We start from the raw sequence: 27,839 nt of genomic DNA on the forward strand, positions 1-27,839 counted from the left end.
CTCCCTGTTTCCGCCTGACCTCCAAACAGAGGAAAGCCACAAGGCTGCGGCTGATTGAGAGAGAGTAAACAAGGCTGTGAGTGTCTCTGAGGACACTTATTTGGCCTTACATGCACATGCACAAACCATTCATGCTGCCTGGGACTTAGCCATGCCAGATACTCAAGTAATTCATTCATAATGGTCTATATTTACATAATACATGTGATGCAGCAGACACAAACCAATCTGGATACTGTAAAAATCTGTGCATGTTTGTCTGTTCTATCAGTCTCTTTTCTGATATGTCTTGCTCGCTGCTGTCAAAACATGACCAGTATGTTGTCTTAGCTGCAGCTGTCCTCGGCTGTTACCATTAATGTTTTTTGGGGGGTGAGCATGTTGTATGATCCCTCAAATCCCCCTCCTGCCCTTCCGTCATACTGCTTTGTGTCTTTTCATCTTGTGTCTTTTTTTTTACATTGTTAAGTCCAATGTTCTCATTCAGAATGACACAGCTGGATGTCTTTAAACTAAAAAAAAAAATAGAGAGAGAAGAATTTGGCCTGTCCCCCTCTGCAGGCCAGAGGAAATTACCACTGAAGTGAGGACCACCGGGGTTTCCCTCACAGAGATTGTCCCTCGGCTTCCTCATCAGATCCATCCACTTGTTGTGTCTGTTGCAGAAGCAGGACCTGGTTGTCAAGGCATGTCCTCAGTTTGTCTTCAGTCAGCGTAAGACACTCTTCAAGGACGGCAACGGTCTGAGAGAAGAGAACCAACAGTTAAAGTCACATTTTACTGACAAAAAAGATGCACTGTTTATTGTCATAAAGAGTAGCAATGTATAAAACACAGCTCTCACAGAAATCACTTTCTGTTGGTCAGTGCAGTTAATTTGTGTTAAAACTCTGCATGAGGAAATCTATTGCCCTTACACAAAATTCCAGATTGAGAGGATTCCTAATGTAATGACTGGATCTGACTAGAAAAACGAAATACATCTGACATGATTTGCTCTGTAGATCTAGAAAACAGGATTATTCAACCAAAAAAGCAGTTCACCTGGGTCAGGATGTCCAACTGCTGCACAATATTCTCCAGAGTGCCAGTAAAGCTTAATGGGATACCCGAGCGCTCCTATCTAGATGTTGTCATGCCACCAGCAAGCCTTTCTTGTTGGTCTTCATCCTCCTCTTCTCTGGGTCGCATATGAGTCTGACCTGGACCTGAGATGGGCTGATCTCTGCGGCTTGTTGCACAGTCATGGCTTCTTACATCCTGAGGAATAAGGAGACAAAAAATGTAAGATCTGTCAACATTTAATCATGATGTTCCAAATCTGATATTCTTTCTTATGTGGAACACAAAAAGAGATGTTTAGCAGAATGTCCCAGGTGCTATTTTCACAATAAACTCCTCAAAATAGGTAACATTTTTGGTCTGATCCTCGTTCAAAGCTATTTCATGACTTTTAAGGACTGCTTTTAGGGTACTATTTGTGGTTTTTGGAGCTCAAAAACATTTGTCCCCATTCACTTTCATTCTATATAGTGAAACACCTAAATAATTGTTTTTAGTAACACCTGTTTCGGTTGAATATTTTCACTTGCTTAAATTTCAGTGCATTATTTTATTATTTACCCTTACTATTTTATGTAGTACTTTTTTATTCCATGCATGAAAGAAGTTCATATGGGTTTGGAATGACATTTGGGCTGCTCCATGTCATGTTTATCATTCTTTAGAAAACATATTAGAAAAGTTTATTAAAATATTCCTAAAATATTAGGAAGTTTCTGAAATTTGGTTGATTTGACACAGAAATGAACCATTTTATTTTTCAGGTTCACTATGGTAAACATATTAGATCAACGGGAAAAAATTTTTTTGCTAATAAGATATGATGGAAACATGGAATCAGAACACGGGCCTTTGAACCGATCATGCATATAACCAAAATCCTGACCAGCTCCAGAACAGAGACATAAGGAGGACGGAAAACAAGATGAGGAGGAGGGAAGGGTCATACATTCCAGCCCTAATGCAGGAAGAAAATCGATTGCAGCCCCTTACTTCCTGTGCAATGTCTTGACTTCAAAACTCAGGCATGAGAGCCAGCATCACAGCCTAGGAAGGGAGGGAGGAGGTGAACAAAGCTGTCAGTGTGTGAAAGGGTCCGTTCTGGGGTCCTCCGACACCCACCAGCCACATCTGGGCAACATCTGCTAGCCTCATTTACACACAAACTTCTCAGACCTCACTCAAGCTACGATCCAAACCTTGCATCTTCAGATACATTTGAAAGTTCTGTCTAATAAAACGCACAACATATTAAAGCATCTTTGGTGCACAACATTTGGGATAATGTAAGTACACAAGTCAGCATATATAACACTGTTCTAGTGTTTTTTTTATATTTTAATAAAATAATATTACATATTGTACCTTTAATGGCTCCAGTAAAGTTGTGATAAAACGAAAGTAGTGACAAATCTTTTCTTCTGTATTGTGACATCCTACCGAGTATAATGGTTTATTTTAAAATAAAAAATGTATGGTGGGTGCATTTAGAAAATATATAGGGTGAACTTTCATTTCATGCTGAAAAAATGCAATTTTATTGCCATACAATCAAAAAATGTAAATACAAAATAAATTGTGCGTTTTTCAATGCATGGCATGAATGCAATAATACCCGGCCTTAACTGTATATTAAGCCTTTGTTTAACTTGTATTAATTGTTAATTTAAAAAATACAATAATTTTATTATTTTTTTATTTACTGTTATTATATATATATAAAATATACAATTTTTAAAACTACTAAAGTGCATCCTTAAAGAGTGAGTTCAACACCCCCCCAAAAATTTTTATGTTTATCTGCTTACTCCCAGGGCATCCAGCATGTAAGTGACTTTGTTTCTTCAGTAGAACACAAACAAAGATCTTTAACACAAACCGTTGCAGTCTATCAGTCTTATAATGTAAGTCGATGAGAATCACGGCTAAAACATACAATAAAACAAATAATAAAAAAAAAAAATCCTGCGGCTCGTTACAATACACTGATGTGTAAAGACACAAAACGATCGGTCTGTGCAAGAAACTGAACAGTATTATGTTTTCTTTTATTTTTTTACCTCTGGTTCACTCAGTGTCCGAACTGTTAGAACTCTCCTGAGCGCATTCTCAAGCGAGGCACGTGAGGCACATTCGCTCTGCGTATCCTTGACAACCGTGTAAACAATAACAGCATGCTCTTTGTTGTACCCACATGAATGCTAAAGTGACGTGACTTTTCAGCTGTGTAGAGTGGATGGAGGACATTCCTGAAACACAGTGAAAATGCAAGTGTAAACGAGGATCAGTTTAATTTTAAAATACAGTTTTAGAATGAACACTCACTGGTGTAAACAGAGCCTAAATGTCATATACGGTGAATGATTTCACAGAATTTCACAGTATTTTGGAACTAACATATGAATGGTGCTTTACCAGTAAAAAGACAGAACGATGTTGCCTGTGTGAACCAGTGAAGTTGTTCCGGTAATTTTACGGCAATTTACTGGTTTTACTGTGTAAAAGGGGCTAATAACTAAAAAGAACCAAGCAGTATATGGACACAGACCATATGGTTTATTGCATAAGAAAATAAATTATATGATTTTTCTAGGGCTTTCTAGGAAGAATCAGAGGTAACCTTTTCAAAGCAGTAACAGCTCTAACATTAGAGCTTTAAGCACACATAATGCTGCCTTACCAAAGCAGAAAGGTCAAATTTGCCCAAGTGCTTCTTACTCAATGAGCTAAGACTGGGTAAGAAACTAGCCTATGTTGCAGGATGAATGAGTGACCTCTTCCTGATTTCTGCACCAGTTGCCATGACAACAGTGTACCTGTGGTTGCACTGAGTTACACTCATTCTGTTTCCTTGGTGACAGTGCAAGCGATATGTGAAGAGAGAAGAAAAGAAGAAGAAGAAGAAGAAGAAGACTTCAATCTCTCCTGAGAATGTGCACATTATGAACAACTGTTGTGTTCAGTCAAAAACAGTGTTGCAGTCTGAAGTTTGAAGTGGGCACAGGTGGGACATTACAGTTTGAACATATTCATTCAGATCCGAGGCCAAACTTAGGCTCTTTATGCCAATGGAGATATAATTTATGTCAACAGGCTTGCTGGCAGCTAAGCGGGCACTTCACTGGGCCATTGGGAATATTTATGAGCTCCCCCAACAACTCTTTGAAATATCACTGTTACTCATTGAACACTCGGGAAATGGAACATAATGACTGGATACTTGACAAGATCAGAGCAGCTGCTGAAGTCGTGTCTGGTTGGATACTCATTAAGAAATGGGAAGACACCTTCTCAATGCACACCTCACAACAACATCGGTTCCTCATTAGCGCTAATATGAGAACGATGTTTCCGTGCCGGTGAAAGAAATGCCAAATCGTCCTTCAGTTGATGTAGCGCACGCTTTTCCTCAAGGATAGGCACTGAAAGTCCAAAAACCGTTTGGTTTTATTGTTATAAATCATATAAACCTCCTCTAACTGCCACTAAACCAATGACTGATCTAGTCTTGTGACAGAACATATTTTTCCTTGTCACAGGATGCCATGTAATACCATTAAAGTGTGCTGTATTGTACAAGGAAATGCTTATTGATATCAGAGGAGGCACTGGTTCTTTGACCTGCTGCCCTTTTCATACCACCATGTCATTTTCAGCACTCCTACTCCATCTCTCTTTCCTTTAACAGTCTTTCTGTAGATCAGAGGCTGGTTTCTGATGTGTGAAGTATCTGTTAAAGGCTGTCTAATGGGGTTTAAGCTAGTATCTGGCTCCAGTCGCTGGATGGATTATGTTTCATATTACTGTACAGATGTCCTATGCTTCCTGCATTATTAACAGGGCTGATAGTATTAAAATTGGGAAGGAAATGTGAGCTAAACCCACTTATTTCTCCATTTCCGCTACAGTATTACAGAATCCGAGAGATGAAGGCAGAAGAGTTACTCACCTAGTTTGTGAGATAATCTGTAAATCTGAAACGGAAAATGAAATCAGGGCTCTACAGTGCGACCAAAAACTACTGCGTGAGACTGTTAAAAAAACATTTAGGAATACCAGTGCAACTGACCCGATCAGCATATTTGATCAGGGGAGCTTCAAGGGTTTCTACTTACAATGTGTTTTTGCAGCATCGAGTCACTCTTGATTACTTGAACACAATGTTAATCAGAATCCACTCGCTGCGCAAAGTTTTGTTCAGTGTTGAGTTATACAGGTTCACAAATCCTCTCATTATTACAAACACAGTGTAGACAGGGGGGTAAATAAGACATTCATTGTGCAGTGTAGGGAGATTATGATGAAATTTTGTGAGTATGTGATTAAATAAAATGAGTAGCAGATTTAAATGATTATCAAGGGTGTTTGCAAATGTGACATTGATTTAGTACAACAGTTCAATCATCTCTGTGTCTATGTGTACAATTTTGTGTGTGTACACAGAGACACACACACACACACACACACACACACACACACATTTCAGATAAGCCAGTTACATCAGTCTGGATGGTCCATCATAGGTAAAAATCACTGCACTGCTATGTCATGTTATCATATTTGCACATGTCCTATTTCAATGATTACGTTGACGGCTATTTTTGCAAGCCAACTCTGACACTTCTTTATGATTTGACCCCTCATGCTGGCTGGACTAGTGGAAAAGTGAAACCAACACTTCTGAACGCAGGCCACATCCTGTCAGCGGACCTAAACCACAGCTGTCTGCAGCACCATGAGCTTCACACAGGAGGTCAGGTGACGGGTGAAGCCCGAAGAGGACCCACTTTTGCTTTGGCATGCTTCGATGCTCAGGGAATGGGCTTTGAAATGGGTCTTTGTCCCTAAATGAGGAACACACACTTCTGAGAGAAACACTCACACACACACACACGCAAACTCTGACCCTGGGCTTCAAAAGCAGAGTTGTTTGGTAAGTCTTCCAGATAAAAAGATAGAAAATACAAAGCTGTACTGAAAGACTGGAATATCAGAGATGGTTCCAGCACTCAATGGTAGGGGAAGCAGACGCTTCCTTTTTCCCTCTCCGTCTGTTCTCCTATCAAACCATTCTCCGCTCGCCCACACGCTGGCTTCAGGGTAGATAAATATCCGTTTTCAGAGATGCCACAAAATTGCAGGATTTTATTCCCAGCTCTGTGACTAAGTGGTTATGTCACATTCTGACAGTGACTGAAGTGTATGCCCTCATCAGGAACAACACACAAACAAACACGGCAATAAAACCCGCAGATCTCGGTCAGTACCCTCTCATCCGCTCTGCATACGCTGTGTTCACAATGAGTGACCTGAAACCACTAAAAGCCAAGTCCACAGGATATGATATAACTCACTTATTCAAACCAAACTGCACTGATGAACCTGCTTCATTAATCTGGAATAAAAGCGTAAGTTTAATTAAAAATCTGACAGAATGAAGTAATATCATTAGAGGATTCTTTGCAATTCATTACAGTGAATAGTAAAGAGTGTGAATTCCTCATTTGCAGAAAAGGGGGATCCCTCAACAAAAACAGGAAAAGAGGGACGACGAATACTGCATTGTGACCCAATTCCTATCAGAGGCACAGTTTCAGATCCCACAGACTGGATGAGTCATCAGGCGCATCTGCGCACACCAATCTGATGGAAGGAATCACAAAACCGAAACGTATGGAAAATGAAAATAAAATGTTTATAGATTTTTTTTTTGAGATAATTGAGGGCATATCCTTGTGCTGATTGGGCATCAAAAAGGTTTGGTGACATTGACGGGAGGTAAGGCAGACATCAGGGCCGTCCTTGCCTCACAGTATAGAGACCGAGGAGGACCCCCCCCCCCCAAACCTCCATAAAAATGTAATATATTACAATTTATAAAATAATACTTTTTTTTTGTTTATTTCTAGTAGTATAATAGATGTAGCAATAGTAGTATATGGTTTATTTGTAATACAGTAAAATATTGTGAAATATTATAATGAATTGAAAATGTTTTCTGTCTGAATGTATTGTCAAATGTAATTTATTCCTGTGTTGCAAAGCTGAATTTCAGCAGCCATAACTCCATTATTGTGTAACATGATTGTTCAGAAATGATTTTAATATGCTGATTTGCTGTTAAAGAAACATTTATGATTATTAAAAATGTTGAAATATTTTTTTGTGGAAGCTGAGATACATTCTTCAGAATTCTTTGAGGAACAGAAAGTTTAAAAGAACAGCATGTATTTGTGATTACTGTCCCTTTTGATCAATTTAAAGCAGTTGAATAGTCTCTTGCAAAAGAAAAATATTTAACTGCCACCAAAGTTTTAATGTTTTCCTTTGAAAGAAATGAATACTTATACTTGATCCAAGCCTGAGAATCAGTTTTAGCTTTGCTGATACTGGTGCCGTTTTCCACAAAGAATATGAAGAGTACAGTAAAGCGACCAAGTTCTTGGAAACCATGTCCATCATTTCCTCATCCAGCACGTTCTACAGCATTCACACACCTCCATTCATTTTACACTCAAGAGCCTGTGACTCACGGTGCTAGGCAGAGTCGTGATGGAAAAATTCAGCATTAAATAACTTTGCGAGAGAGACCAAAGTTCGTTGCACGTCGACTGCAAAGCTTATTTTGTCTGGGACGCGGCTCCTTTTGTTACTGTTTATGCCCTGTTGTCTGGAATGCAGGCAAGGTTAAACATACAGGCTTTGTTGTAGGTGGTGGTGGTGTCAACTGAGGATGTGTAGGAGGAAATGTAGCCCCTCGGAGAAGGCACAGATGAGTCACTGGGAGGGAAATGAAGGTTAAGTCTTGAAGGTGCAGTTTATGCACTATTTTAATTTGCCATAACAAAGACACAAACAGAAATTCATTTACTATCCTCGGGTAAAATGCCACTGTAGGAGTGGATCAAAATATAGATCTTAAAAACAGGATTTGCATGACACATAGTCGGCCTCAGTGTTGAGCAAACTCAGAAAATGAAGCTAGCTTAGCTATAAATTATCATTTACACAAAGTAGTTAGTTACTGTACAAGCTTTACATCAAAAACACGCTAAATGCTACAATTTGGCTTCTTTTTGATAAATGTGAAACATTAATTCAGAAAGTGTTTCTAATAAAAACTATTTTTATTCAGACTAAAACTCATTTGACCAATTCATTGAAAACAATCAACATTCAAAAAGAATGATTAGTTAATGAATTGAACATTGGTGTTTTTGTCAATCTAAAAAGATCACAGAAAATTCCAATTGTCATAGAAAACATAACTTTGCAGCAACATTGTCAATGCTACCTAATCAATGTAATAAAATGAGTTAAAAAGCAGAAAGCTGCAAAGGCTTGTTCGGTGTACCGTTTAAACTCTACAGACTATGGCAGAGAAGAGTGTTTGTCTCAGGTCAAGCTCATTGTGGTGCTGTTCGTAGCAGATACAAATTGATGCTCATTGTGGCAGCCGTAATGTTTCAGAGCAGGAAACCATTAACATGGCATTACGCTGCGGATGGAGGGCAGGAAATTAAATTCGGCTGTCTTTGAGTAACTGATGTCACAGTTCTCCCTGTGGGTAATTGATTATTACTGCCTTCGGCCGGCTAAGAGCACCGTAGATGTGGGTCATGCAAGAATGGGGAAAACAGAGAGAGGCATGGTGAGTTTGAGTCTGAATGATTCATTAATCAGACTGAATTCACTAATCAACTCACTGAATCAACCTAGTCACAACGGTTTACAGTTACTTGGTTTCAAAGAAAAAAAAGTTATTAATGATTATGATCTGTGTGCCACACAAAGCTATTGTATTGCTCAAGAAGACTTGGAAAAATGCCACACAAGTTGCACGGACTGCTTTCAAGATACATTTAACTTCCTGTGCTACATCCCTGTCGCTACTTCGAACTTTTGCTATCTGTCTATACGTCAAACAGAAAAAAGTTTATTTACTAAAGTAAACAATTATATTATATAAGATACATAAAACACACACACACACACACACACACATTTTATATATATATATATATATATATATATATATATATATATATATATATATATATACACTGTATAATTTTACTTTATTTTTGTATGCATTTTTCGCCTTTAAATGTATTATATAGATGTCGATATCATCCCAGTGAATAAAGGTATGGCCTATATCATTATGTTTTCCTCCGCTTCATCATTTCCTGTCCTCTCTATCGTCCTTAAAATTAGCCAAATAGAAACCAAAAACCTTACATGAGGTCATTCACCTATATTTTTTACTATAATGAGGGACTTCTTCACATCACAGTGAAGAGCCGAAGCCAGATTGGTACCAATAACCAAACTATTCATAGAAAAAAAAAAAAAAAGGTTATGAGCAAACAAATGCTGATAATCATCACAATATCAGCCAGGTTGCACAATCTTAGGGTGAAAAAAAAAAAAAAAAGAGCCGAAGTCCAATAGTATCGGAAATTCAGACTTGCAAAAAAAAAAAAAACCTAGCTCTCCAATGAGCACTTAAACACTGTACTTATCTAGGCTTTAATGCACAACCCTACTGATCTTAGAGCCAATGATTAACACCAAGGTCAACAGCCCACTGCCTGTAAAAACTTTGCTATCAGCAGAAGATATCACGCATCCAACTGACACCTCATTGAGACATGTTAGATCAAACCCCCATCAGCAAACTGTTTTTCACACCAAGAGAGAGAGAGTCCACATCCTCTCTTCTGCTTTTTGTGGCCTCACAATCAACTGTTCTTTTATGTGTGGGAGAAAAAAGATAAGAAAGCCCTTGCAAAAGGTTAAATGAGAACATGATGTACTACTATGCTGTAAAACCGTTTGACACATGAAGGCTGTGTGCTGTACATGTGGCACATTGTGTAATCTTAAGTGACAGTGGGAGATCTGACTGTTAATAGCTTTGTCATATTCATAAAATGTGTGAAAAGAAAGTGGGCCTAAGGTTAGATGACATGCAGAGGCTTACTGTCAAATATTAAAATGAAAGCAGCTAAAATTGTTTAAAGGAATAGTTCACTCAAAAATGAAAATGTTGTCATTTATCACTTATCCTCATGTCATTCCAAACATGTAAGACCTTCATTCAGCTTCAGAACACAAATAAAGATATTTTTAATGAAATCCGAGAGCTTTCTGACCCTCCATAGATAGCAAGAGAACTTCCATGTTCAAGGCCCAGGAAGTTATTGAGGACATTGTTAACATAGTTCATTTCAACTTTAATTTCATGAAGCAAAGAGAATACCTTTCGTGCGCATATGGACTGATCGTGACAGTGTACACTCCCATGATCTGGGTATTTTATGGCAAATATAACATATCTTTGACATAATGCCACAGACTACACCTAAAATAACCTAATGTAACAAATAATAAATGTAATTAATTAAAACTGACACAATTTTACATTATACACACATTAAAATATCTCATTTATATGTAGTTTTTTTTAAATATATTTTATAAAAATAAAAAATACAAAACTATAATTATAAACTATATATATTTTTTTGAGTAATATGATATTCAGAAAGAGTATTTGGAATATGCTGTCCACTTGCTTAGAATTTGTATTGATTATAAAAAAGTAAATTAAACCAAATATATAAACACTAAAAATAATTATAATTACAAAACATTTTTTTTAACTATATATATATATATATATATATATATATATATATATATATATATATATATATATTTTTTTTTTTTTTTTTTTTTTTGCTATTTTTTAACATTTTGTCCCTCCTTGGAACCACCCTCACTGCACTTCCACTTATTTTAAGGTGCAGTCAGCACTTCAGTTTCTGATCTCAGCCCTCTTCTTCTCTTTCTTCCTCTCTCTCAATCACTTCTGCTTTAATTTTTAACTCTCTTGCTCAACGTCGGCTGTGCACAGCTGCAGCTAAGACAGAGCCAGAATACTGTGGATTTGCCATTTAAGAAAGGGACATTGTCAGAAATTGTCTGGTCCAAAGCCCATGGACTCGTCTAGACTGAAAAAAATGCATATTAGCTACAACAGAACATTGCAATTAGTGAGGCACGAACCGTGATGAAATGAGATGAGCTGGCGACACCTCGATTGCTGATGTGAACTCACAAGAGTCACTGCTGTGAAGTAGAATGCTGAAAGCCAAAATGGAAACAAGGTTGTGAAAGGAACAGAAGCTGTGTGGCCGTAGCCCTGGTGTTTAAGGTGTACTTGATCATTGAAAAGTGGTTTGCCAATTACTGGAGATTTGCTGGTGTCAAATGATTTTCTTTGAAATGCTGTGGACATTTCTCTCAATCCAAATACATAATGGAGAGCAGCTCCAAGTATACTTTATACCTGTAGATGATCTGACCTGAGCCTCATAATCTTAGGAATAATTTGTCATTAATAAATATACATTTTGAATAATGTAACATTTATTACAGAGAGAAATTTAAATGATGTGGCCCTGAAAAATATATTTTTTTAAATTCATAAATAACATTTGATAATAAATGTAAAGAATTACACCCAACTAAAAAAAACTTTCTCTCCTGCTTGCTTTTGTGTTCCCTGCTGAGTCTAATACTGGCAGACGGGCTGTGTCCCTCGCAGGAGTCTGCTGTGCGTCTTTTCGTATCATTAAACTTTTTTAAATCAGCTTTCAAAGAACTAGGCAGTTTATTTCATATTTACCCCTCTTTGCAACACAAGCCAAATGATGCACTCAGCTGGCATGGAAGAAAATCATTTCCGTATTACATTGCTTAATACATAAAACGAGTAAGCAGAACCAGTCAGAACATAAAACTATGAGCTAGTAATGAATGCCAACTGTTGTTTTTAATCTGTAAATCAGTGGATGAAAAACACACACGAGTCTTCCATATTTTAAATCATTTTTCTGACTTGAAGTGGAGCATAAAGTATCTCACTAATCCCTGCTTACAAGCTCGCAGCACTGCAGCAGAGTGAAAGTTCAGCTGTTTGATTGACAGCTATAGCAGCAGGTGGCACAGGGTCCAGCTTCACCAAGCTCTGCCAGGGAGTCTCAGCCTCAGCGTGCCGCCTCTCAACTCCACCGTTACTCCCCAAACCGGACAGACAGAACCTTCACGTCAAATCATCTTGAGAGCAACAGGAGCCGGAGAATCTGTTTGACATACGGTTCAATCTATTCCTATTACCCACTTAGAAACACGCTTCCAAAATGCTGATTCAAAAGGTATCTGTTTTAGATAGTTTAGATAGTTGTTTTAGAAAGTTATACTTCTGCATGAATCTTTTGTGTAGAAGGCAATCCCAGAGTGCACCACAACAAGTTCAAGATGGTGAAATCATCTTAAAAGAAAATGATGATTATCAATAAAAAGATTGTTCAGTGCAATTAATAGTAGATGGACTAATAATACAATTCCAGCCAGTACTGATAAGCTTATAATAATTTTATGGTAGATAAATGATACATTTCTTTAATTTAAATAAAAAATCTACATTATTTTTTCTAAATAAATAGAAAAATTCCCTACTAGTAAATAATAATAATAATAATAACAATAATTATACAAATGAAATATATTTAAATGATACATATAAACTGTAATTATTATTATTATCATTATTATGCAATATAATTCAAAATGATGATAATTATTGTTATTATTAAATTAAAAAGGTAAATAATATAATAAATTCTATATTTTAAGATTGAAAACATATTTGATATTCTGAAATCAGTTAAAAACTACATTTAACAGCATTAATAAATAATTAAAGGTTAATTAATTTTTTTTTAGATTAATTAAAGAAATTAATTAAAGAGATTAACTGCTTTTAGATGATGGCAAAGAAAATTGAAATGTAAAAATAGAGGAAATTAGTATGCACAATTAAAATTCCGATAGTGACAGATACTGATACATTTAAAGATAATAATACATTTAATTAAAAGAAATCTCTAATACCTTCCAATAATTAATATAGTACATGTATATTGAACATCCCTAATTTTTAAGCTTATTACAGTATTTTTCTATTACCTAAGGCGCCTAGGAGTCTGAGAATAGTTTCACTATGTGGAAAGGCCACAGGCTCTTGAGTGCTGCATATCCGTAGGTCAACCCCATAAAGCAGAATATCAAGGCTCCCCTGTGCTTCCTCTCATTTGAGCCGGTGCCAGAGGCGGCAGATTACTGAGAAGAGCTTCCTGTTGCTCTAAATAGGTATGACACCTGCAATTCAAATTGAAAACGTAAAACTACAGGTGCACTCTTTCAATTGTTTCTTGGTGTTTTTGTGTGTAAATAAATAATGATGTTTAAAATTCCAAAATATATGGAAAGTCTAGGATGTTCAATACAGACATTACTTTATTTGATCAATTGAGGGCCTCTGGCCTTCAGTAAGATCTCATACCATCTCACTATAGCTCTGAATTACAATAAAGTTATCTGGCTGTAAGCTGAAGCATGGTGTTGCTCAAGCAGCACGGGCAAGAAACAGACAGTAAAACCTTTTCATTCTAGTTCAAGCTGATTAGGCTAAACGCAGAAACATCATGCCCATATTGTTTTTTTGTTTTGTTTTTTTTTTAAGTTCCAATGATTTGATTTCTCTGAAAACCTATTAGCTCAAACCCTACAGCTTTAGAAGTCTGCTAAAACACGTGGCCTTCAAAGGCCAATGAATTCCTTTCCAAAAAAACCTAGAGTCACATCACATTTCAAGGATTTATTCATTACAAAAAAAGACCAATTCTGATTATACAGGCTTGAAAAACTAATGGTAGGTTTTTTTTTTTTTTAAGAATTACAGATGTGTCATACTGTTTAACAGCTGACGTTAAATTTCAAATATTTACCTCTAAACAGTAATAAGTTAATCACAGAGTTAAATGTAATTTTATTAAATCTCAAAATATATTTTTTATAACTTTTTGCTTTATTTTTAATATATTAATAATAATAATTGTTAAAATTAATGCACAGTATCTTATTATTTTTGCTATTATTTTTTGTAGATGTAATAATAATCTATGAAATATAATAATTATAATAATTAAATTGTTATTTATATATTATTGTTATCAATATAATTAATATTAGCAGTAGTAATAATAATAATAATAATGTATTTTTTGCATTACATATTGTTAATATTTATTTATTGTAATTAATATAATCCTTAGCAGAGTTAATACTACTACTAATAATATTAGTTCCCATAAAACTGTATCATTTCGGATAACATTTTCAGTATCCTATGAAGTACATAGGACAAGATGGATGGAATCCCATTTTTCCAGTGCCAAAGAGGATGTTAAACATGACACTTAAGCTCAGACTACAGCATGCTATTCCCAGAGCAAGGCTAAGTAGACTGCCGATCATTCTCCAGACAGGAGTTTGGGCATCTCTGGCATATCACATACACCTACTACTTGAAAGGTGTGAAACTAGTGGCCAATTTTATTCCTAACCAAAAAACATCTCCTTCCCATCACTTCAATGTGCTAGAGTGATGGATATCAGTAAGGAGAAAAAAAAAACAAACACAGGAAGCGAAAATGGTGTGGCATGTCCAGAATGAGCTTTGGGTTTGACACCTGAGCCACTGCTGCCTTGAGCGGGTCAATGCGGGTCAAGAGAATGACGGGAAAGAGGACCGACATGAGGAGACGCGGATGTTTTCCAGCTTTGGCTTGGAAAAAATGTAGACACACTTGTGTAAGTAAACATGAGAGAGTCACATACACCATCCCTCCACAATTCTTCCATCACCTCTTTGAAGGTTAGGTTGAGGTCAAGCAGATCCTTCCCCTGCAACCTAAAGTATGAGCCTCTGTTTACATTTGTGCTTTCTCATGGCAATACTAAAGGTAATCAGGCAGCAGAGTCCCATTACTGTGGTTCACCCGAAACCCAAGGCTATTTACAGTAAGACGATAAAAGATTCCAGTGTTAAAAGGGGAGGCAGCAGACAAGGGTGGCCATAAAACAACTTGTCATTTTAATCTTGGACTTAACGACAATGACCACAACAGAACAAAGCATGCAATAGAGGACTTCCCCGACCCAAAGTTGGCTCAAAAATACAGTAATTTCAAATTCAAAGTGGTTCTCCCTGTGTCTCCAATTCAACAAGGACTCCTGCTGAGTGACCTCCATAATGGCTTCACTTACTTGTGATCATCATTTGACCTGATGACCCCTTTTTAACCCCAACAATACTCCACAACACCTGTTTTTTCACAATGGGGTGATACACAAATACAAACAGTGATACACAAATGGCAGCAATACAGATGGACTGTTGAATCAGGGCTATCTTTTTGTGATGCTTGGTTGCAATTTGCAAATCTTTGCTTTAAAACGTATATTAATTATTTTTTAAATAATATTACTATTTTAAATCTTATTATATTATATATTTTGCATAAGTTATTTTTCAATTATTTTACATTTGTTAAGTGTTCTCAAAACTATTAGTTATAAATTACTTTAAGTATTGCAAAATCAATCCAACACATTTAAAATTATAAATGTAAAATATAATTAAAAGAATCAATGTGAAAAATGCATAATAATAGACCGTGTTAAAATATGCAGCATTAAAATAATTATTAATTGATATATAGAAAAATCTACATTTAAAATGAAATCAAAACTAATTTATTTGAATGTTTATATAAAAACATTATAAATCATAATTCATAAAGACTTCTGAATGTATCTTTTTATGTTGAGTTTAGTGAAAATTTTGGCAGGGTAGGCAGAAATCTGAATTACTGGCCAGAAGCCAGTAAATAAAAAAAGCAGAATGTTAAAACCCTCTCAGCATCTCTAAAATCATCCACCGTCGCTGTTGTTGGATGACTATAGCATAGATAGAGTGGTAATTTGAAAGCGTATAGTTTGTCTAGCCAGATTCAAGTAGTAATGATTACCTGTGTATGCATGATGTAAACCCTCCATTATGTATTATATGCAGTATTTTTATATGAGCCTCAGACTCCCAGGTTAACCCTCAACACATCTGGCTGAGCAAAGGTAAGAAAATGAGGGCAGTGTCAACTCTCCAAAACCCAGGGAGAACATTGCTGGACATCTGACTTCTGCCGTGTCAGACAATTATAGGGATAAACATCCTGTAATTTGATTCTGGCTAATCCGATTGATCCATGCAAAATCAGGAACATCAGTGAAGCGCTTGTTTAGTGTGTTTCCTAAATCATTGCCCTCACATAAGGTAGTCTGTAAATAGCACAAAGAGAAAGTGGGATGAATGCAGTCTTCATGAGAGATGTGGGGGAAGCGGAGGTGAAGCAAGCAACCAATTTTCCCTCCAGCAGCGGCGCAGGTTTCTAAAAATACAATCATGCAATGGCCAATGAAGAAGGGATAATGAGATTTCAGAGGGCTGTTGTGTCTGAATATGCTAACTCGAGGTCTGGAAGGATGTCAGAGTCAGGGGGTTAGGAAGATAAAACGGTATTAGGAATTGGAGTCGTTGCTAGTTATGTTAAATTATCCAATCATTTCACATGCTTTGAAACTGTGAATGGTGAAATACCTGGACTTTTTCTGATGTGGGAGGACTTTTATTTCCAAATGAGCCCCAGCTATTCAATGTGTTTGAGGTTCAGCTTTTCAGAATCAGGCATCTGAAAAAGTATCAGATGTAATACCAAATAAAATAGTATTAAATCAATAAAAAATCCAGATATGTATATATGTGCATAATTTCCCCCCAAAAATCTGTAGTTTCTACTTTATACTGTAGATGTAACAGTATATACAGTAATAAACAAATCATGACAATAAAACCTGTATGACACCGATCTTGTGAATTACACACTCTCACACACAAGTTACAAAAATCATCCTGATGCAACAAACACACAAAAACGGTTGCCAGCTGGAACCATTCCAGTGTTCTGCAAGGACTTCCAGTGCAAGAGAGCAGAAAGATGGAGAGATTCTGACCCTGGGTCATTTCTCAGGTTGAGGAGGTTTCTCTCAGTTCTGTGCTAATGGTGATCTAGCTTCCGGCCTGATGGAAAAGAGGCCCCACACTGGCTATAAACATCCTGTCTGCTCATCATAGAACTCATATTCACATCATACAAAGGTCAATAAGAGGAATTTCATCACAGTGCATTAACTAATGTTAACAGACACGACTTTAATTTTAATAATGTATTAGTAAATGTTGAACCTAACTTTAACTAAACTTTATAAATTGATTAGAAGTATTGTTTATGTTTTCTAATGTAGTTAACTAATGTTAACAAATTAAACCTTATTGTACAGTGATTGATTTCTACACTCTTTCAAAGGTAATCAAAATGAAAAACAAATAGCTTGCACAATTAAATATCCAATATCAACCAACAGCAATAAATCTAGATATAATGGAGGTCAATAACTGATATGGATCCAATTCATCATGGATTACTAAGATTATGGTATGTGTTATCAATAAATTCCTGATCATCAAGTATGAACAACATGGTTAGCACACAATAAATATACTGATTCCTTTACACCAGGCTAAACTTCATATAAACTTCAGATAACATTGTAGAGCTTTTCATTTTTCTTTGGTTAACTGGTGTAATTCCTTTTTTTTTTTTATTACAGCTTGCTATCAGGCTTAAAAACAGCAAAACAAGTCACTTACAAACATCAGAGAGCAATGTAGGGAAACTCACAAATGCATGGAGACAAGAGGGTGACTGTGTGGGATTTCATTTGAGCTAAACCTCATTGCTATACACAAATGCTGGATAATCTGCTTTCTAACTTGCTAATACAAAATCTGCTGCAAAGTAGCTGTGGGAAACTGTGACACACAATGAGCTTGTCACTAATTGCAAGCCAGCAAGACAACAGGAATGCTACTATATAACTCGGAAACCGCTGCAGGATTTCATTGGTTTTCATCTTTAAAACTGGTTCACTTCACTAGATCTTGGTTTCCAGCAACAAAAGAGACTTTTTATATAAAATCTCTTTAATGGGTTGCATTAACATCAGCTTGGGAAATGCATTTGAATCAGTGTTTGAGGGGTTAAAAGGTCATGTGTAAACAGACTTTAACACACTTTGAGATAAGGACTGCGCTGACCTCAATTGCATATTTGGAGAGTGTTCGAGATAGACGTGAATAATGCTGTTGATGTAGTCGGTGCTCTCACACGAGGAGTCCCTGGGAGGAATGTGCAGCTTTATGGTTAAGTGCACTTCAGCTGGGCTTTAAAAGTTCCCGTCAAAGCCCCCCAACCCAGTTCAACCCGAAGACTTCCATTCATCTTCAAGGGAGTAGGTGTGAGGGGTTAGAGGGGAAACAGAATGAGTAATGCTAACATTTCCCAGAGGCAAGATAGAATGCTGTGACTTGTGCAGGGTTAAGACTGTAAGGCCTAGACGGGTTGGCAGAGAGGCGCCTGACAGCCCTCACGGGTCTGTGGCTGGAGGTGGATGATGGGGTTTAGAGGAGAGCGGGACATGAAGGGTTGAGGTTCAAAGGGTCACGGACATTCCCTGCGTGTTTCACTGTGAGCTGCCGAAGCCAGCTGACGCCAAACAGGCAACAGTGGTGCTGTCGGCGTGCGTGTGGTGTTTGCGTAAAAGAGAAAGGAAAACAGAGTCGGAAAGGGTTGGTGTGAGAGAACGAGACAGGGAGGGCCGCGGCCTAAGACTTCAGGAAAAACAAACAGGAAAAGAGTGTGAAAAGTATAACAGGAAGAAGGTCAGTGTACAAAGGTCATTCTACAAAAAAATAATGTTTTTTTTTATTTGACATGCTAAAGTTTTATATTCAGTTTGGGTCAGTTTTCATTTGTAAAGGCTGAACAAAAAAATGGTGAAAATGATTGAAATCAAAAAGTCAACATAAAGGTGTCTCTACATCCTCTTCCTTAAGACAAAAAAATTTACCGGTAAAACATTACAGGTATAACAGATGAAGGGGGAAATGTGTTTTTCAGGCACATGGAAAATGCACATTTAAAAATATAAAATAAAATAATAATGGTAAAAAAAAATATAAATAAAAAAAAACACAAAACGACATAAAAACAAAAAACAATCAGGAAGAGTGAGACTGGTGAGACTGGAGAGAGGGCTGGTGTAGGAATAGAAACGAATGGCTTCCTAACAGGTGGGCCGGGGGGATGCAACTTACCCTCTAACCCTGACCAGCATTGAGTTTCAGCTGTACCTCCGGAGTCCATGACCCTCCTTTGCTCTCTCTCAGAGGAAGCTGATTTGTTTTCTTAGCCCTGTTTATTTGGAACACTCATGCCAAGTGAGGAAAAAAATCTTATCTAAGCCTAAGCTCTATTTTTCCGACAAACCCAACCAAAACTCACCTCTACACCACCTAAAAATAAAACTTCCACAAAACAAATTAACCAAGACTATGTGCAGGTTAATTTTGGTTTAGTTTTCATAGCTGTTTTTGCGCTTAGAAAAATTAGCTCATTTTTTTCCATCAGTGAAAAGCGATGTTTTGATAGCTCATCCTACGCAGTTCACAGAGGCGCTTCCACCTTCCATTCATGCTACGTTAAAAATAACTCATACAGGTGAAGAGGAGAGCGACAGTATGAAATGGAGCATCAAAATAAACCCCGAAACCACGCATGCAGCACCTCTCTTTTAAAGTACAGGGTCATGGAGGGGTGGCCCGTGTTTTTAATTGCCATGTTTTTACAGAGGTTCCACTGCACTGAAGAGGCCAAACTGTAGCTGTGGTGTTAAAAAACGTACACAAACAAAACACTTTACTGCATAAAATTGCTCATAATGTGTAAACCTGTTGTTTTTAATAATATCTGAATGGAATGCATTGTGTAGACGGACAGCACAGTGAGTGAATTTCAGGAGAGCAGTTCACAGTTTGTCTTTGAGGTGTCCCTGTTACCTGCAATAGTACAGCCCCACTATTTTTAGAATCAATGTTGATGGACTGTCAGCGTATTTTAAGCAATGCCCCACCGGGCCACCATATACTCTTGAGAGAGATCACAGAGAGAGAGAATGTCAGGTAAGAGAGGAAAAACAGACTCTAAACCAGAATCTGATAAGGTTCTTTCAACTCTGCACTTAATGTGAAGGTGCTCCGTTTTGACAGGTACTTAAGATGAGGTCTGGACTGTTTAGGAGCCATCTGCTTTAATGGAGGAAGTGAGATCAGCCATTCAGTTAAAGTGCCAGTGTGGCTCAATGGATGGAGCTGCTCTATTCTAGGAGAGGGGTCAATAGCCTTTGGTGGAACTCGAAAAAAGCCGAAGATAAAACAGATGAATGGAAAAACGAGATGAAAGGGATGGACGAAAAACAACATTTAATGGAGAAAAAAAAGAAAGGAACAGGGGCAGACAAACACAATGGGCGAGAAATGAGATGAAATATTAAGGCGGATACACTGAGTTTCCGGGTGCGCCCTACACTGAATAAGTGATGAACCTGCCCGGGTTCCTGTGTCTTTGATGTGAGAGCGCCTGTTTGTCTGCCGGAGTCCCCGTCTGAGGTCAGTGCAGGGGATTATGGACAGATGAGACTTTTGCAGTGACCTTTTCAATTATCTGCCTCAGTTTGCACTTTCAGGAGAATCCAGAAAAAGGTGCAATCACGCCAGTGCTGATGCCGCCCACATAACAAAAGGCAATTTGCGATAACATGACTGTTGTTGCATAACAATAACACATATTTCCACACTTTACCACCTACATTTCAGCAATGACAGGTGTGATGAATGTTTCACTGTATAGGTAGAGTAAACAGCTCGAAAAAGCACAAACAGTGCATCGGATGTCTCTCCCAATGCAATGCTATTCAAATCAATCAGCACTTCCTGCTGACGGCTCTTGTTTTTTTGGTTGAGGGTTGCAAGTCACTCTCTCTCCCTGTAAGGCTATCTTTCTCAAAGCTCTCCCGGTGGAAAGTGAACCTTCCCCTGGGCCATGCTATCTTTAGCGATTTACTTCCGTCATGTCATGTCTTGTCACCGGAGCCGGTGACAGGCCTTCAAGCTGGTATCCACACCTCGCGGCCACCCAATCTCCTGCTCTTCACAACACAGGAAGAGGCTCTTTGCCTGCTTCCTGTCTGTCAACCCTACAAGCAACCTTCAGAAACGTTATACCAGGTGGAGCGCACACATTTACAGACCCTCAAACAAACATGCACATTGAGTTGCATGTAATGTAATCAGCTATATAATATATAAAATTAAAGCAGTTCAGCAAAATTAAGTTTCATCTTCAGGGTTTTCACTTGATTAGTTCAACTGTTAATTTATGTTAATTTAAGTACTAATTTTAAAGCATTTGAAAATGCAAAAATGTAAATAAAATATATACTTTCCGAACACTTCTCTTTAACTACTATGTACTTACATTTAAATGAATCATTTGACATAATGCACTTATTATGTACATACGTTTTACATTGTACTTTAAAAAACTATGTTATTACATCTATATTTAATTTCAATAAATACATCTAGATTTTTTTGATTTAGACCATTTTTTGATGCAAGAACATGGTAATTAAATACAACTACAATAAAGTGGTAGGCTACCTATTAATATTGTACAAAAATGTGATAATTCATCCTTGCGGAGCTTCAAGGATAATTCATTTTTACTGTATAAAGATCACAAAATGTTTGGACATCCTATTTGGATTTGATTTCTAGCTAAATTGTAGAATGGCTTCACATCAGACTTCCTAAGCTGCTGACCTGTGCTGAATAGATGCATACTGTTGAAGAATTCATTTAAATACTGCTATTGTGGTATGTCATAAAAATTATAATTATAATTCAAATAATTAATTATATATTGTAATTAAAATAAATAATTCAATTATTATAATTTTTGCTATTGATTACAAATATGACAAAATAGTAAAACATTATTTTTACCATACACAAAGTATCGACATCTACCTCACCATATGATACAAGTTTCAATATATTGTGATTTTTGTAATTGGATTGCGACTAACTCGATCTCTTTTGCACTGTACGTTTGCTCGAAAAAACAAACATATCGATTCAAGTGACCAAAGATATACATATACTGATATAGAATAGTTTTATATTATTTAGTAAAAACATTTATGTTTATATATATATATATATATATATATATATATATATATATTAGGGATGGGCAATTTAACGTGTTATTAACGCATGAATAAACAATCATTATTTTATTGCTCGTTTACAGTTTTTTATTATTATGAAAGTCTGTTACTCACTGGCTCTGAATACACATACAGACAAATCATGGGTCACAGGAGAGGATTCTCCCAATCAAATTATTTAAGCTAAGCATCAGCATTCACAAACCACTGTGCACTGTTATTTTTGACAGAAAAGAATGCAACGAGTATCCCGCACACACAAGTCTCTACCCGCCCATCAAGTGTTGGCCCGCGCCGCACTCTGCTGCGATGGGTCTCGCAATAGTGCAGGTCTCTAATAGGAACGTACCTGCTATAATGTTATGATCAAGGCTCAGGACTCGGAGCATAACTTGTTATTCTATAACAAACCATAAAATATGTCCTGATAGTGACAAATAGCTTGTTTTATATTTAATTTAATTACATTAATGTTATAAATTAAGATTTACAATAAATACTGCTACTATGTAAAAGCAATACTGCTGTAAAAAGGCATCTTATTTGTTTAAAGTGTTTGTAAAACAAATGTTATTTCACGTTTTTGCTCATATGGCAGTACTTTTAAATGAAAAAAAAATGCACATTACACTACTTTTGAATGTATTATTAGTTTTGTGCATAATATGATTAAACGCAGACAATCATGCGATTAATCACGATTTAAAAATTGAATCATTGCCTAGCACTAATATTAATATATATATATATTTTTTTTTACAGCTTTTATTGACAGTAGAACATTTGAATGAACTGTTGAAAAGCGGTGGGAGTTGGATACAAAAAAAGTGATGCAACGAACCACTGCTAACCACCGGACCTAGGAGTTCCTTGACGCAAGCTAATACTTGTCCGTGACTTGAGTGCTATCGGGTCATTTGGGTCGTGGTCCTTTCCTTGCTATTCAGATGCCTCTGGACTTGCTCTTGTTGCCTATGCATGGCAGACCTAATGCATCAGGGAGTCAACAAGGGCCAAGATGCTAAGGAGTTCCACCAATTGAAGATGGCATCATTGCACACACACACACACACACACACACACTCAAACTAAAAGGAATCCAGAGAGTCAGTCAAGAGGAAGTGATGGCAGGAAGCATCACACAAAAAGGCGCCACGGGTCATACTTCTCTCTGCCGTCCACTTCCTCCTGTCTTTGCTCCCACGCACGCAAGGCAGGGAAGCAGAATGAGGAAACTCTGTCCTAAGGGACTGTGGGATGCTCAAGGCCAGATAATGACAGGGTTTCCATGTAAATGCGTCCTGGATTCAGGAGGGTGTCCTGGACAGGACTGAGCCAATGTTGTTAAGTATGAATGGAAAAAGTGAACACGTGCTCTATTGCTAATTTTTCCTAGTCAACTTTCATTCAGAGGAGCAGTTGACTAGTCAGTGGGTTAATGTTTACCTTATGTGAATACTCACCATGCAGCTTTGGCAGCCCTTTTTGTTCCTGGCAAGAGGCTGTTCACCGAAATGTAGTTTCACTCACAAACAAATGTCTCCTATGAGCTTTAATGACTAGATTAAAAAGACAAGTTACCGGTTCAAAACAGTGTGAAACACTACCCTGTGGAATTTACAGCATTAGCAGAAAGCAAATGTCTTTCATAACTCGTCATAACAACTGAAATACTCCCAAATTACACAGAATCTAATCAATAACTGAATGGAACTGAATTTAAAACTCATTAATCAGAATCAAATCCGGATAGGACTTGCAAAAAATGAATGTGGTTAAAGATGCATTGCAACACATGCTAGGACACGGCTGTCACCATACAGAACAAGTGCAACTGAAGTCACATGATCAACAACTAGTCAACACATTTACAGTGAGTCTAGAGGCAGAACTAATCGAATAGTCAATAAGTGTGCAGGCGTCCAAGCCGGACAATTGTTTTCTCCATGCAGTACAGTGTGTACAGACAAAATGGACAAATGGAAGAGAGAGGCAGTGAGTGAGAGAGCTGAAGTCACTGTGTGGAGGAGTCTATTATTAGTCTATGGCTCCAGCGGCAAAGTGAGGTCACATCAGAGCCCAGCTTTAGGCACGTGTGTGTGCTTGGTGTGTTTTTGTTTTCACGCTCGAGCTACTCTACACAGCTAAAACCACTGGGCTCAAAAAAAAAGAGAGGGGGAGAGAAAGGGTCAGAGAAAGAGACTTCCTGTAAACACAAGAGGCACCCACAGTCTGCTGAGTGCCGTCTCACTGCATTTCCTCAATCCGCTTGTAAAGCAGAAAGCGCAGCATTTTGCACGGAAGCACGAGGACATTCCCATAATTCGGATCGGAACAAGGCACGCAGTAAATAATAAGGGTTTGGAGAGCTGCCAGCCACACAAACAACACTTGTTGAGCTGAATATGTTAAACAATCCAAGTTTTGCGTTTTTTTTTTTTCACAATAATAGTATGGTTAAAAAAATCTGAATATCAGAATAGCTATTTAAATGAAAACCATAAATTGGAAAATTAACATGAATTGACTAATTTCTGAAGATTTTGTCCCCCTTTTTGTTTCATGACAGCATGCTAGATTTGCCAGAGAAAATAAGTGGATGGAGTAGACAAAACCATAATAATGTTGATGAAATGCTAATAAATACTGATGAAATGAGGAGTGATTATTTAAAATGAAACATGACAAAAGAGTGTGTGACTGCAGTGAGAGCACACTGTTCAATAAGGGCTCAAACATTGGCCGGCCTATATTTCCCCCTAGTGGTTGGACTGAAACACTTCTGACTACATTAAACAGTTCCTGACTGATTTCAGATCTTACCGCCATGAAGAAAAGAACACGTCCCACTTCAACCACCTGAGGGTCACCAGACTGAGTATCAGCAACAATGGGATTAATCTAAGGAAATGAGAGCACTGATGCCAAAAAAAAAGTGATTATTACACAAATAAACACGCATGCAGTGTGCACATTGACTGAAATGCCCTGGATTGTATTACTGTGTTGACCCCTGAGGGGAAAATCAGTACTGTTTGAGAAACACATTGGGTATTGTAGTAGCTATGCATTTGTGGCCAATGACCTCTACTGTGGCATTCTGAGCACTGTTTCGATGAGATGATGGAGAGTAAATGTCTATCCGGTGTGGAGTGGGATCTGGAGTGACTCGTTTGCTCGACAGAACTCTGTTATTCAGCGAATTGAAGTTAGTTTTCCACATCAGAACCTGAAACACAGATGATCACAGGCATGAGTGACATCTGTCTGATAGTGACTGCATAGTAATACAAACGTAAGGTCACAATAACCTGAGAGTCAGCACCTCCTGAAGCAAACAGATCTCCGTCTCGAGAAAACGCCACAGCCAACACTGGACCCTGAGAACAGGGAGGGAAAATACATATAGCCTTTCCTCTAAAGATAGGGTGTTTAATTCAGGACTGTAGGACTAAATAAACATCAAATTCAAGGAATAGTTCACCCTAAATGAAAACGTAATTCTAAGCCTGTCTTTTTTTACTTTACAATAATGTCCAGTTAGTTAAGATTTTATTAATCTTTGTTACTATAAGTTAATAAAAATATAACTGTTCAGTGTTAGTTCATGTCAGCTCAGGTTCAATAATTAACATTAACAGATACAACTTTAGATTTTTTATTATTTTTATGCGATTCTTGCTTTTCAGTGACAGTTTATGATCAGATATGTAAAGCTCAAAACTGGACATAATTAAATAATAAATTAAATAATAAAATAAATAAAAAAAGAATACTTTATTTGGAAAATTGTCTTCAGCTTTACCATAGACAATATGGACAGTTAAAAAAAAAAAAGGTTAAGGATTGAAATTTGAAAAGTCAATATTTATTTATAATTATAATTTTCACAAAAAAAAAATCAATTAACTGAAAAAAAGGGAAAAGAAATTGTAATGTTCACTGTATGGCAAAACTGTATATATTATTCTCCCTTGTGTCCCAAAAAGCTAACAGAATGTTTGTTTGAAATGACATGAGGGTGCTCACAGAATTGTCACTTTTTTTTGATAAATTCCTAATGGTTTCAGTTGGGTTTCAAATTTTCTATTAGCAAGAGCCTCCCTTCCAGTAGATCCAAGATCTTCATTGTACTGTCACTTGATCCACTGATCAGATAGTTTCTGGATGGATGGAAGGAAAAGCAGTTGACCCCATGCACTATGAACTGCAAGACAAATGCAAGTTAAATGCTTTAAAATAAGACTAGTCTCTGACTCTATTTAACAAATGACCACGTATGATGCAAAACGATCTCTTTTCTATTACCTCTGTAATGTTGTATTAATTTGTTTGAATATCCCAGATTTGTTGTCAGCTCCTGATGATGCAATGCACGCGCCACTTGAATTGAAGTCCACAAATGTTGCCGACCTAAACAGACCATTTGAAATATCGGTAATCTGAGAAGGAAAAAAAAGATTCAGGAAAAACCAGCAACACTCAATTCTCACCCTCCGTGGTCTGTGAAAATGTTGATGCACTGACATGAGGATGTATCCCAGAGGCGAACCGTCCTGTCATCACCACAGGAAGCAACAAGACAACCATCTGGTGAAAACCTTGACAGGGACAGACCAAGCGGCAATGAGAGAGATCCCACTTTATGTGACAAAACCGGAAAGGTTACATGCATAGACTCATACCTCGCACAGTGCACCCAGTTGGTGTGCTAATTGAGAGAGTAGAGGAATTTCTTCCATTCGACACCCCACACTTTCACTGACTTGTCATCTGAGGCCGTGACCAGCCTTTGGCCATCGCTGGAGAACTAAAAGCTTCGAACACTTGCTGTGTACATTAAACACAGTCGACTCACCTTTTCTGCAATGCACATGTAGAATAATTAATGTATGATACAAATAATACATTGAAACTCAAAAGAGGGCATCTGTTCACACTCACATGCTGGGTGTCCACAGTCGAACTGTCTGATCTCTGGATGAAGATGCCACCAAAGAACCACTTGGAGAAAAATGGACTCCTGTAATGATATCTGTGTGACCCACAAACCTGAATGCTCTGGGTTTAGGCATGAGGTTCTAGATCATAAGGTTCTTGTCACAGGATTCAGTAGCTGCAAAAGAAGTTGTCATGAACATCAAAACATCATGATACTTGGTGTATGTTCAACAAACGATGATAACAGTGCATGCACAAAATACCATGATAGCAGTAAACAAGCTAATTTCATAGTGTTTTGTTAGTGAAGAAGTAACTTCTTCATATTGAGCCACTTCCCAATCTGTCAAACCAGCCGTGTTCGCCTAGACCAAACCAATCACGATCGGAGTCATCGAGTCAGCGTGGTTTGAACAGAACGGCGAAAATGTACCCAAAATTTCGTCTAAATATTTTCATTTATACCGTCATATTTGGAATGACAAAATACTAATTTGGGCATATAAATGTGTGCACCAACGGAAACCGCTAATCATCCTCATAATGCAACAGAAGGCGTGTTGGGATTAAATCTAAGATTTGCAAGATTGTCTTGCGAAGATTATTACTGTCTGTAGAGTTAGTTAGAGTTAACTTACAGATACCAGCCAAATATTTTAAACAAATGCCTTTAG

At 37.3% G+C, this 27,839-nt stretch overlaps 1 pseudogene; it reads right to left on the reverse strand.

Moving 5' to 3' along the window:
• Nucleotides 1–255: 255 nt before the first annotated feature.
• LOC113066748 (POC1 centriolar protein homolog B-like) lies at nucleotides 256–27,568 on the reverse strand (annotated as a pseudogene).
• Nucleotides 27,569–27,839: the final 271 nt, after the last annotated feature.

The sequence above is a fragment of the Carassius auratus genome, chromosome 50 (assembly GCF_003368295.1).
Source record: "Carassius auratus strain Wakin chromosome 50, ASM336829v1, whole genome shotgun sequence".
NCBI classification, from domain to species: domain Eukaryota; kingdom Metazoa; phylum Chordata; class Actinopteri; order Cypriniformes; family Cyprinidae; genus Carassius; species Carassius auratus.